General features: G+C 43.6%; 1 long non-coding RNA gene across 1 annotated transcript in view; it reads left to right on the top strand.

The window, feature by feature from the left end:
• LOC128115686 (uncharacterized) overlaps positions 1–12144 on the top strand; it is a 32020-nt gene that overhangs the window by 536 nt on the left and 19340 nt on the right. The window contains exon 2 of the long non-coding RNA XR_008220273.1: positions 613–695. This is a non-coding gene — a long non-coding RNA (uncharacterized LOC128115686). The remainder of the gene's footprint in view (positions 1–612; positions 696–12144) is intronic.

Here is a 12144-nt window from a genome sequence, read left to right as displayed (position 1 = left end):
TATGTAGCAACTTTATTTGAATTAAAATATTCTCTTCTGGAGGGAGGATCATAAGACTCAGGAAGTAAAGGAAACATACACGGCCCAGAAAAGAAATTAATCTTAGAAGTTCTAGAGCAGTGGTTCTCAACCTTCCTAATGCTGCGACCTTTGACTACAGTTCCTCATGTTGTGGTGACCCCAACCATAAAATTATTTTTATTGCTACTTCATAACTGTGATTTTGCTACTGTTATGAATCGTAATGTAAACATCTGATATTTCCAGTGGTCTTAAGCGACCCCACCTCAGGTTCCCAGGCTCCTTGGCTCTCAATGCCTTCACAGGAAGGTATGGGCATACTATTGTTTTTGAAACATCTATTGGGGATGGTGACTTGGTTCAGCAGGTAAAGGTGCTTGCCATGAAAGTTGACCTGTGTTCGATCCCCAGAATCCAGGTAACAGTGGAAAGAGAGAACTGTCTCCACAAAAGTTGTCCTCTGATCTCCATGTGCACACTGTGGCACACATCCCACCACATACTAAATGATGTTGATGAGGATGACAATGATTCTTTTATTTTATTTTTAATTACATGTGTCTGAGTATAGAAATGTACTTGTAAATGCAGGTACCTGCAGAGGCAGAAGAAAGCATCAGATCTGGAGCTGGAGTGCCAGAAGTTGTGAGCCATCCAACAAGGGTGCTGGAGAGGTAACTGCAGTCCTCTGCAAAAGCACTAAGTACTCTAAACTACTGAACCCTTTCTCCAGAACCTAATTAGAATTTCTAAACAAAAGAAGCCTTGGAGCCAGGCATGGTGGCTCGCTTCTAAAATTGCAGCACTTGGGGAGGTGGGAGTTGGAGGCACTAGCATTAGGAACTGGAGGCTATTGTCAACTATGTAGCAAGTTCAAAGCTAACCTGGGCTACTTGAGAATCTGTTGCATGCCCTACTCCTACATACACAAAATAAAGACAAAAATAAAATAGTAAAAAATTAAGTTTTCACACTTAGGGATAGGATTTGAAACCTCATAAATGTACTGAGGGCAGCTGGGCGGTGGTGGTGCATACCTTTGATCTCAGCACTCTGGACCCAGAGGCAGGTGGATCTCTATGAGTTCGAGGCCAGTCTGGTCTATAGAGTGAGTTCCAGGATAGACTCCAGTGCTACACAGACAAAACCTGTCTTGAAAAACCGAAAAAAAAAAATGTACTGAGGGCTAGAAAGATGGTTCAGCAGTTAAAAGTACTTGCTCTTGCAAGGGACCTGAGTTTAGTTCCCAGCATACATTTCAGGTACCTCACAACCACCTGTAATTCCAGCTCCAGGGGAATCTGAAATCAGAGTACTTCTTTGTCTTCTAAGGGCACCTGCATACCTGCACAACTGCATACCCCCACACACACATAAATTTTAAAAATGAATCATAAAATGGATGGGAAGAGACTTACATTCATTTTGTTCACTTGCTCTTTAGCCTTGCATCATGTGAGGCTCAGTGTTTGCCTCTTCCAGAACATGTGGTATCATGGAGTCAGAGATAGGTCTTCCCACCAAACCCTGAACCAATAACCTTGATCTTGGAGTTTCTAGTTCTCAGAACTGTAACAAAAGGAAGTTTTCTGCTTTATAAATTAACCAATCATCACTAGCAACAACAATGAACCCAGAAAAGCAGATAGATAATTCTGAGTAAATGGGGGCAAGGAGTTGTTGGAAGTTTGGGGGGCTATTTTTGATTGACAAGCCAAGGAACTAGAAAACATTGACTGACATAGCTAGAATGTACACAGCAATCACCAGGTATGGTGTTGTGGTGGTTTGAAAGAAAATGGCTGCCATAGGCTATTAGGGAGTGTCACTATTAAGAGGTATGGCCTTGGAGTGAGTCAGGCTTTGTTAGAGGAAGTGAGTCACTGGGGTGTGGGCTTTGAGGTCTTAAATGCTCAAGCCATGTCTGTCTAGTATGACAGTCACTTCCTGGTTCCTGTGGATCAAGTAGAACTCTCAGCTCTTTCTCCATCCAGCACTATGTCTGCCTGCATGCTACCATGCTTCCCGCCATGATGATAATGAGCTAAACCTCTGAACTGTAAGCCAGTCCCAATTAAATGTTTTCCTTTATAAGAGTTGTAGTCATGATATCTCTTCACAGGGAAAAAAAAGAAAGGAAGAAAGAAAAGAAAAGAAAGAAAGAAAAATAAAAGTAGCTAGGACAGGTGCTTCAAATCTAACAAGTATCTCACTACTGTAAGCAAACAAACAACAACAAAAGTCACAACTATCCATCAGTTCACAAAGCAGAAAAGGAGACTAAAAATTCACAAGAAAATACTCTTATGAGTAACATACAAATAGAAGTCACTTGTTATTATCTTAGCATGCAAAATCAATAAGCATTATGCCAAAATGAAAAGGAGTAAATTTTTTTCCCATTAGAAACAAAGATAGAACCATGAAAAATATGTAAGTGACACCCAGAACCTCTACGCTTGAGGCCAGGAACCAAATTTCAACAAACAGCAAAGTTTTCATTTTAATCAAAGAACAATTTTGAAAACACACATTAAGTTAGCTGCCTATTTGAATCACATTTCATGCACCCATGAATCTAACTCACTTAAATGAAATGAAAACTGGTTGCGGTAATGACAGGAGACAGAGACAGAGGTGTCATGTGACAGAGGTGTTATTTCCTTGGTAGATACAACACACATGCCTACTTACCCCAGACAGGGAGCACAGAAAGTACGGATACCACTGAAGTCCTACTTGGTGAACCAACTGTTTAACTGGGGTTGCTTACAGAAATACAGGTGTGGGGTTACTAACCAGAGCAGAAATGACTCAAAGACAGCTGCATAACCAAAGATCACCCCAGCATGGGTGAGGCTCACAAAAACTGGAAACCTGGGGCACTCTGTACAGCCTGCAGGCAACTTAACATGTTGGACAAGATCCATTCTTTCCAAGTGCCTCTGTTGGTCTAATCCTCTTCCAGGCAGCTCCATTGGTTGCTGCTTCTTCCAGGTGGCTGGCTGTTCTGATCTCACAGTCTCCATTTTGGCTTGTCTGAGAGTGATTCTGAGCAGGTTTATTGTTTACTCTTGGAAGTCGGGGCCTAGTGAATCTGATCTTTTTTTTTTTTTTTTTTTTTGGTTTTTCGAGACAGGGTTTCTCTGTGTAGCTTTGCGCCTTTCCTGGAACTCACTTGGTAGCCCAGGCTGGCCTCGAACTCACAGAGATCCGCCTGGCTCTGCCTCCCGAGTGCTGGGATTAAAGGCGTGCGCCACCACCGCCCGGCAAATCTGATCTTTTTAATGGACTCTCTTAAGTTATTTGAGTTGTTCATCTTCTGGTTTAAGGAGCTGCCCAGCAGGATAGAATGTTTCCATCTAGGAGGAAACTGCTGCTAAACAATGAGTGAATGGTCAGTTTGTTGCCACCTAGGCCACAAAGAAAGCACCAGGCCACCAGCTGCAGTTTCATAGAAAGACTCTTTTGAACAAAACAAAACAAAATGGCTGGTGTCTTGGCACAAGCCTGTAATTCCAGTCCATGGATGGGGAAGCAGTGAATCAGGACTTCAAGTTCCTCCACAGTTTGAGTCCAGGTCAGGCTGTAAAAAACCCTGCTTCAAAACACAACAAAATAAAAAAGGAACAAGAACAGTTTTACCCTAAAGCTACTCAGTAAGCTGGGCATGAAGTTGGGTATTTGTAGTCCCAGTAACACAGGAGGCAGAGGCAGGAAGATCAACAAAACCAGGGAATTCCCGTGTAGCATCAGCATCATAACATTTCTCTCTAGGGCCTGGTTAAATGGCTCTGCGGTTATGTGGCCCAAGATGCTCCAGTAATCTCTACACACTCTAGGAAATGCAGGTTTCAGGTGTGGGGTTGCCAAGAGGCCTGCAGGCTGAATCTAAAACAGATGTGCAGTGGGACAGATCTGAAGAGCTGTAGGCCAGATATCACCATAAAGCTACACACCCCAGGGCAGTAAGGGCTGTCCACATACTGCCCACAGCCAATTCCAGCCAGATCCTACTTCTCTGGAAGCCTGATCCCACACAATCATTTCCCAGCCTTTGAGTCTCTGGGTGTCCTTCCTACTCAGTCCACAATCAGTGGAAGTCACAGGCTGTAAATGCTACACACCTCTGAGGTGGAAGCGTTGCTGGTCTGAGAGGGCAAGGTATCCTGGCAGTCAGGAGTCAAGGAATGCCAGAAAGTCATGTAACACAACAAACCTCACGTGAGATTTATTGGAAGAAACTCCAGAGAGTGGCTGCTGTGGTGGTATTTTACTTGTACTGAAATGTGATTTTAATTGTATGTTAATAAATAAAGTTGCCTGGGGGTCAGAGCTATTAGAGCCATAGCAAGTGCATGACGACGCACGCCTTTAAGGACCTGGAGGGCGGTACATTCAGGCAGTGACGAGGCAGTCACATGTTTGGGTTTACAACCAATGAGAAGGCAGAACAGAAAGACTATAAAGACATACACACAGGAAGTAGGTCCCCTTTTTCGGAGAGCTCTCTTGGCTGAAGAGGTTCCCTGAATCAGGAAGGGTGAGGCTGTTAGCTCTGACCTCTTGGCTTTCTTCTCTGAATCTTCTCTGTGTTTCTTATTTAATAAGACCATTGGGCCGGGCGGTGGTGGCGCACGCCTTTAATCCCAGCACTTGGGAGGCAGAGCCAGGCGGATCTCTGTGAGTTCGAGGCCAGCCTGGTCTCCAAAGCGAGTTCCAGGAAAGGCGCAAAGCTACACAGAGAAACCCTGTCTCGAAAAACCAAAAAAAAAAAAAAAAAAAAAAAAAAAAAAAAAAAAAAAAAAAAAAAAGACCATTGGTTACATCTACAGGCTGCCTCTGCTGGGGTAAGACAATGCAAGGAAATTGAGCAGGAGACAGGCTTATAGGAGGTTTCTTGGGGGCAGACTTTTCCAGGGTGGAGATTTCCAGGGTGAGAATTGGTGGGATTTCAATTTCAACAGGACCTTGGGGCAAGCCCAGGGATTGGTGGGATTTTGAGCTCAGGGATTGGTGGGTTTTGATGGGCTTTTAAACCCAGAAGTGAGCTGGAACCTTTTACCCTACACAGACTAACTGACACACAGGCGACAAGGAACCAGACCCCTAGAACACCACCCACAAGTTGTAAAACTTCCGCACCTTCTCCTCACTTTCACCTTGATTGGATGCCTTGTTCAGCCTTTATGCTCTGATTGGCTGTAGACTTTGGGTCCACACTCTCCAGGTGGCAGGACACCTAAGCTGGGAAGGATGAGAGAACTTTGGGAACCATCACAACTGCTCCTACTGTCAGGACAACCTACTCTCAAACTCACCAGTACCAGCACCAGCTCCTTAGCTCTTGAGCCTGACAGGACACAAAGCTGAGCAGTCCAGAACCTCTGTACGATGGCACCAAAAAGGAGTGATTCTGATTGGTTTAGAAGGCTTCTATGGAGCCTCCTGAAAGCCCAGTTCTCTGGGACCAGGCCTCAGTAGCCTGGAACCAGAAAAGCAGCTCACTGGCCAAGCTTTTCTTATACAAAAAGAAAGCCAGGCACTATGGAGGCAGAGGCAGGTGGATCTCTGTGAGTTCCAGGCCAGCCTGTGTAGCATGAATCTAAAGAGTTCTTATTAATAAAATCAAACCTGAGGCCAGGTATTGGGGTGAACACTGGAAGATCAGAGAGACAGAACAAGCCACAGCTAACCTCACCTGGCCAACTTCTCAGCTGGTCTTGTTTCCTCAGACTGGAAGCCTCTGAGTCCTCATATCCGAATGGTTCTCAGCTGAACTGCTGCTAGAAGCCTGAAAGCTTCACCAGCCAAATGCTTAACCAGGCCAAATGCTTCTAGTTTCTGGTCTCCATGCCTTATATATCTTTCCTTTCTACCATCACTCCCTGGGATTAAAGGTGAGAGTCACCATGCTTGGCTGTATCCTTGAACAGATGGATTTCTGCCTCTGGAATGCTAGGATTAAAGGCATGTGCTACCACTGCCTATCCTCATGTTTAATATTGTGGCTGTTCTGTCTCTGACCCCAGATAAGTTTATTAGCATGCACAATATTTCAGGGAACACAATACCACAAGCCTGGTCTATAAAGAGAGTTCCAGCATGGCCAGGGCAGTTACACAGAGAAACCTATCTCAAAAAAAAAAAAAAAAAACAACAAAAAACCTAAAATTAATTAAGTAATTAATTAATTTAAAAAAGAAAAGAAAAGCTGTTTCTTAACTGCCTGAGTACTACTGAAATGAAATTCCAGACACAGTCCTTCATAACACTGCTTGCTCCTGTACCTGGCCAGGAGTGGGGATGGTTATAAATGGGGATAGTTTTTCCGTGCAAGGGCATCTTGGCAGTCCAGAGCCAATGAATACCACAAAGTCACACCATGTAACAAACCCCACACAAGGGATTTACGGGGGCGGGGGGGGGGGCACAGAATGGTGGCTGCCTCTGACCATGAAGAAAGACAGCAGAGGGCTTGATGGAAGGGAAGGCTTTTTATGGTTTTTGGTTTTGTTTTGAGCATGTGCAATGAGCTTGGTGGGAATGTATGGAAGGATAGGAAACACGGTTTGGCCATTAATGTTGAGTCAAATGGTGGATGGTGGTCATAAATCTTGGTGGGGGGAGGCGGGGCGGGTGGTGCAGGGTCAAACCAGGGATAGGATATTTTTCCTTTGACCTCTGTCTTGGGCTTGGGGTCAAGTCAGGCTCAGAGTGTTATTCCTTGGACCTGGCATTGGGGTCAAGTCAGGGTCAGGGTGTTCTGGTGTTCTTTCCTTGGCCCTGGTCTTAGGGTCAAGTCAGGGTCAGTGTGTTCTTTCCCTGAACCTTTTACCCTACAATGGTGTGTGGGGGTGAGCGGTGGTATACACTGCCTCACCTCACCCAAGCTGGACTCTAATTATCTGGTACTGGATAGCCTTCAACATCTGATCCTCCTGCATCCATCTCCCAAGTGCTAGAATAACAGTTGTGCATCGCAATGCCCAGTATATATTAGGGATCAAATTCAGTTCTTGCATGCTAGGCAAGCACTCTACCAACTGAACTACATCTCAAGCTCTCCTGGGTTCCCCTTTTTTGAACATCTGAAATAGGTCTGGTTATGTACCCAAGATTGGCCTAAAACTCACTATGTAGTCCACTCTGTCTTTAAACTCATGGCACTTCTCTAGTAGAAGTCTCCTGACTGTTAGGATTACAGGCTGCTTGATATAATGATGTCTTTCTTTTTCTTCTATTTTTTTTCCTTTCTTTTTATTTTTGGTAGGATTTTGTGAATCTCAGATTGGTTTTAAACTGTAGCCAAGGGTTGCCTTGAACTTCTGATGCACCTGCCTCTACCTCCCCATTTATAGCTAGGCATCACTGTATTAGTCAGGGTTCTCTAGAAGAACAGAACCATTGGGAAGACGTGTGTGTGTGTGTGTGTGTGTGTGTGTGTGTGTGTGTTATAAGAATTTATTAAGCAACTAAGGTTGAAATGGCTACAATAGGTGAGTCATACCTGAGAGGCTAGTTCCTCTGTCCTTGAGGCTGAGTGCCTCTGAGTGTGTCAGAGTAGTGCCACAGTAGCTGTCTCTTACTGGAAAGGCTGACAATCTAGTGGCTGACAACTCAGTCCACAAGCCTGGGTGCCTCCATAGCTGGTGAGCTGCTGATCCTTAGTTCCAATGGAAACTATGGTTCTGCTATCAGTAAAAGAATCAGCAGCAACAGTATAAATCTGATCAACATCAAAAGAAAATGCCAAGTGAGCTGGGAATAATCTTCCTTTTGACACTTTTTTTTTCCCCTGAACTGCTAACAGAAAGTGCAATCCACAGCCAGATTAGGTCTTCCCATGTCAGTAAAGGCAATCAGGACAGTTCTTCAATTGAGGATCCCTACTCAGTGATTCTAATTTGTGTTAAAATGACATTAAAATCAGCTATAATAATCTATCCCTTATCAACTTGACACATAAATTCATCACTATAAAACCATAGCCATGGGCTGGAGAGATGGCTCAGAGGTTAAGAGCACTGACTGCTCTTCTAGTGGTCCTGAGTTCAATTCCCAGCAACCACATGGTGGCTCACAACCATCTGTAACAAGATCTAGTACCCTCTTCTGGCCTGCAGTCATACATGCTGTATACATAATAAAAAAAAACAAAAACAAAAAAACAAAAAACAACCATAGCCTTAGCCAGACAGTGGTGGTGTATACCTTTAGTCCCAGCACTCAGGAAGCAGAGGCAGGCGGATCTCTGTAAGTTCTGGGCAAGCCTGGTCTACAGAGTGAGCCAGGGCTGTTATACAGGAAAAAAAAAAACCTGCCTTGAAAAACCAAACAAACACAATTAAATAAATCATTAGTAAATAAATAAGTTTTAAAGGTAATAAAATAAATCTTAAAAACTATAACCCTGTCTCCTAAGTCTCATGATTATTTTGTAATGTAAAATATAATCTACTTTTAAAAGTCCCCAAATCCTTAAGAATCCTACTGCTTTAAAATTCTCAAATCTTGGGGATAGAAATTGAAGAACACTAGTTGCTCTTACAGAGGACCTGGGTTTGATTCCAAATGCATAGATGACTATTAACAATCATCTGTAACTCCTGTCCTATGGGATTTGGGGTCCTCTTAGGCCTCTAAGGCACTGAATGCCAGTGATAAGTAAATATACTCATAGGAAAAACACTCATACATATAAAATAAAAATGGAAAAATAATTAAGGAATTCTAATTTATTTATTTTTATTTTATGTGATTGGTGTTTTGCCATTGGTGTCAGGTCCCGTGGAACTGGAGCTACAGGCAGGTGTGAGCTGCCTTGTGGGTGCTGGAAATTGAACCCGGGTCCTCTGGAAGAACAGTCAGTGCTCTTAACCACTGAGCCATCTTTTCAGCCCCAAGAAGTCTGGTTTTGTTTTTTGTTGTTTTTTTTTGTTTTTGTTTTTGTATTTGTTTTGTTTTGGAGACAGAGTTTCTCTGTGTAGCCCAGGCTGTTCTAGAACTTGCTACATAGACCAGGCTGGCCTCAAATTCACAGAGATCTGCCTGCCTCTGCCTCCCAATTGCTGGGATTAAAGGCCTGTGTCACCAAACCTAGCTATGGAAACATTTTTCAAAATAAATAATTGGGGATAGAGAGATTGTTCAGTGGTTAAGAACACTTGCTGATATTGCAGAGGACCGGGGTTCAGTTCCCAGCACGCTACTGCATATAGATGGTGCTCTCGATGTACACAGGCAAACACTTATACACATAAAATAAAAATAATAAATTAATCCTGTTAAAAATAAATAATAGTCTCAACTCTCTTAACTATAAACTCATATCAATACAAAATATGTTCTATACTTCTGTTTCAAAAGTGAAGTACCAAGGCACAGTTATAAACAAATCAAAGCAAAACCATGGGAAACAATGTCAATAACTTGTTGTCTGACATCTTGGACTCACTTATGATCTTCTGGGTTCCAAATGGCTTAGGCAGCTCCACTTCCCCAGCTCTGCCATCCACAGCACACTCAATTTGTCTTGTTAGCCCAAGTCAACTTCACTTCATACCTGCTGCTGTCCTTGGTGATCCTGTCTCAATTCAGGCATCCCCAATATGCTGGAGTTTCCACTGCAACCAAGGCTGCACCTTCACCATTGGCCTTCTGGCATCTCTTTAGGGACTCTACATAGTGTTAAGCCTCTGACCCTCTCCATCACCCCTTCAGTCCTGGGGTCTCCACTACAAGGCTACCTTCACCAATGGCCTCTACTACCCTTTCATCTTTCACAGGCCCCCTCAGGACCACAGATTCTGTTCTCTGACCCCAAAGAAACTCTTCCCAGAATATTTCACTTCAGTGATGTTGATCTCTATTAACTGCAGCTGATTTGTCAATGTCAGCTAACCAGCATCATCGGTCTAGTAAAGCAAAAGTTTCATTTTAGTGGTACTGGTCTCTTGTTAGTCACTGATTCTTCAGCCCAGATGACCAGAAACCACAGATTATCAATTCAAAATATCACATGGACTGCTCTGATGGTTGTTGCTTCCCTCTCGAACTTCACAAGCCAAGCCTCAACTGTCTGCATTTCTCTCAATACTCTTGCCTTCCAAGTTCCCATGGAGCAGCCAATTAAGTTTTGAGTACTCAACAGCTTTTCTAGCCTCAAACCTTTCCAGACCCCACCCTAACCCCCAACAATGTAGTCAAGTCTGTCACCGCATATTAGCATGCCAAAGCACACACTGGCCTCTAGGTTCACTCTCTGGCCTCCTTTCTACTCTTCTCACCCCCTCCCCTTGCCCTAAACCTTTCTAGCCCAGGGGCTTCACTTCCCTCAGCTTTCCATTCCAATATAATCCTGCCAGTCCAGCCATGTGCTGTCTTGGTCTTGGTTTTCCTGGTTTCTCTCTCTCTCTCTCTCTCTCGCTCTCTCTCTCTCTCTCTCTCTCTCTCTCTCTCTCTCTCTCTCTCTCCCCCCTGCTTTCTTGGTCCACTAGCCCCTCTCGCACTTCTCTCTTGCACTCCCTGCTGTGAAACAAAACAGGAGCCACCTTGTTGTTAAGGAGCCACATTGTTATATATTGTTATCAAGTCTCCATACCTTACAAGAATAAGTTTCTGTTTCCTAAGCCTAATGCATCCTGCAAACTATGATTTTTGGCCTGCGCTGTACAAAGGACCCCATGATGTTTGCCCACCCCTTTGCTTTGCTAAACTCTAGAATCTGTGATGTGATTGCCCTTTTGGCTTTCAAAAATGTGTCTTTCCGGACACCTTGATGACTCCCCTTCCACATGATGTATTCTTGCACTTATTTTTATGCCTCCTTTCTAACAGCCAACTTTCCCACAGCTGTTTTCTATCAACCCCAACCCTTCCCTATAAAAGGGCCTCAAAGGCTAGTGAGAGGCTGCTCTCTGAAATGTGAGAGAGCCAGCTGGCCAGTTCTAAATAAAGCTTGCTTTAATCAAACAGTCAAGGATCTGGTTTTTCTCAGGTCTAGCACTCCCTCCCCCCAACACTTTTCATGGCCTGGTTCAGTCTGTTGACCATGTTCAATGTACTATTTTCTCTCCTTGCTCTGGATTCTTCTAGATGCTTCTGGCTGTACTTTGCCCCATATCTACAATAACAATCTGCTCCTCAACCACATCTTGGAGTAGTCATGTCCTCTTTTCATTCAGTTACCTCTTCCCGAAGGACTATTTGTACCATGTTGACAAAAACTAACTGCCTCAACACCATGCCCAGTTTTATGTGTTATGGAATTCAGACATTCATGAATGCTAGGGAGTACTCTGCAAAGTCAGCTACAACCCTAACTTGAGATTAATAGCTTTGTTTGTTTGAGACAGGGTTTCTCTGTGTCCTGAAACTCGCTTTGAGACCAGGTTGGCCTCAAACTCACAGAGATCTGAATGTCTCTGCCTCCTTTGTGCTGAGATTAAAGGCATGCACCACCACTGCCCAATGGAGATAATGCTGTTTAAACAGAATTTCTCCTTGTCTTTCCAAGAGCTGTTTTCCTTTTATTCATGTACTTAGTGGGCTTTTCTTATTTCTTCCTGGAAATGTGGTCACAGACAAATGCTTAGAGAAGTCTAGACACAGGGTTCCATGGGTTGTCTCCTAAATCCAAAAGAAGAGAAACCTAAGGCAGGTTGGGCCACCTGGACTGGGGATCTGGGGAGGATCTGATGTGGACACAATTCAGGAATTTGGAATGACCTGGTTGGTTGGCTTTGTACCCAAAGTTTTTTGTTTTTTTTTTTTAAACCAAACATATAAATATTAGCTCTTCATATTTTTCTATTAGAAAACAGTAAGAACCCAACAAGAGAATGTAATTACTCAATATGCAGAGAAACCAGAGTGACATGCCAGCCATATTATGCGAAGGAATCAAGATGAAAGAAGAGTGAACTTGGGAACTAGCTCATAGGGTATTCCAAAGTCATAAGAAAAGAACCAGGCACAGTGATACAGGTTTGTAATCCCATTACTTGGCAGTTGAGGCAGGAAGGTCAAAAGTTGAAGGGCAGCATATGCTGTATGGAACTATCCCCAAAACAAAGCAAGGGCTAGTGAAATGGCTCAGCAGTTAACAGCTCTTTGCAAGAG

Source organism: Peromyscus californicus, unplaced genomic scaffold, assembly GCF_007827085.1.
Source record: "Peromyscus californicus insignis strain IS unplaced genomic scaffold, ASM782708v3 Scaffold_1__1_contigs__length_55948999, whole genome shotgun sequence".
Classification (NCBI taxonomy): Eukaryota; Metazoa; Chordata; class Mammalia; order Rodentia; family Cricetidae; genus Peromyscus; species Peromyscus californicus.
Note: the sequence above shows the minus strand (reverse complement) of the source record. Positions and strands in the feature narration are given on the sequence as shown.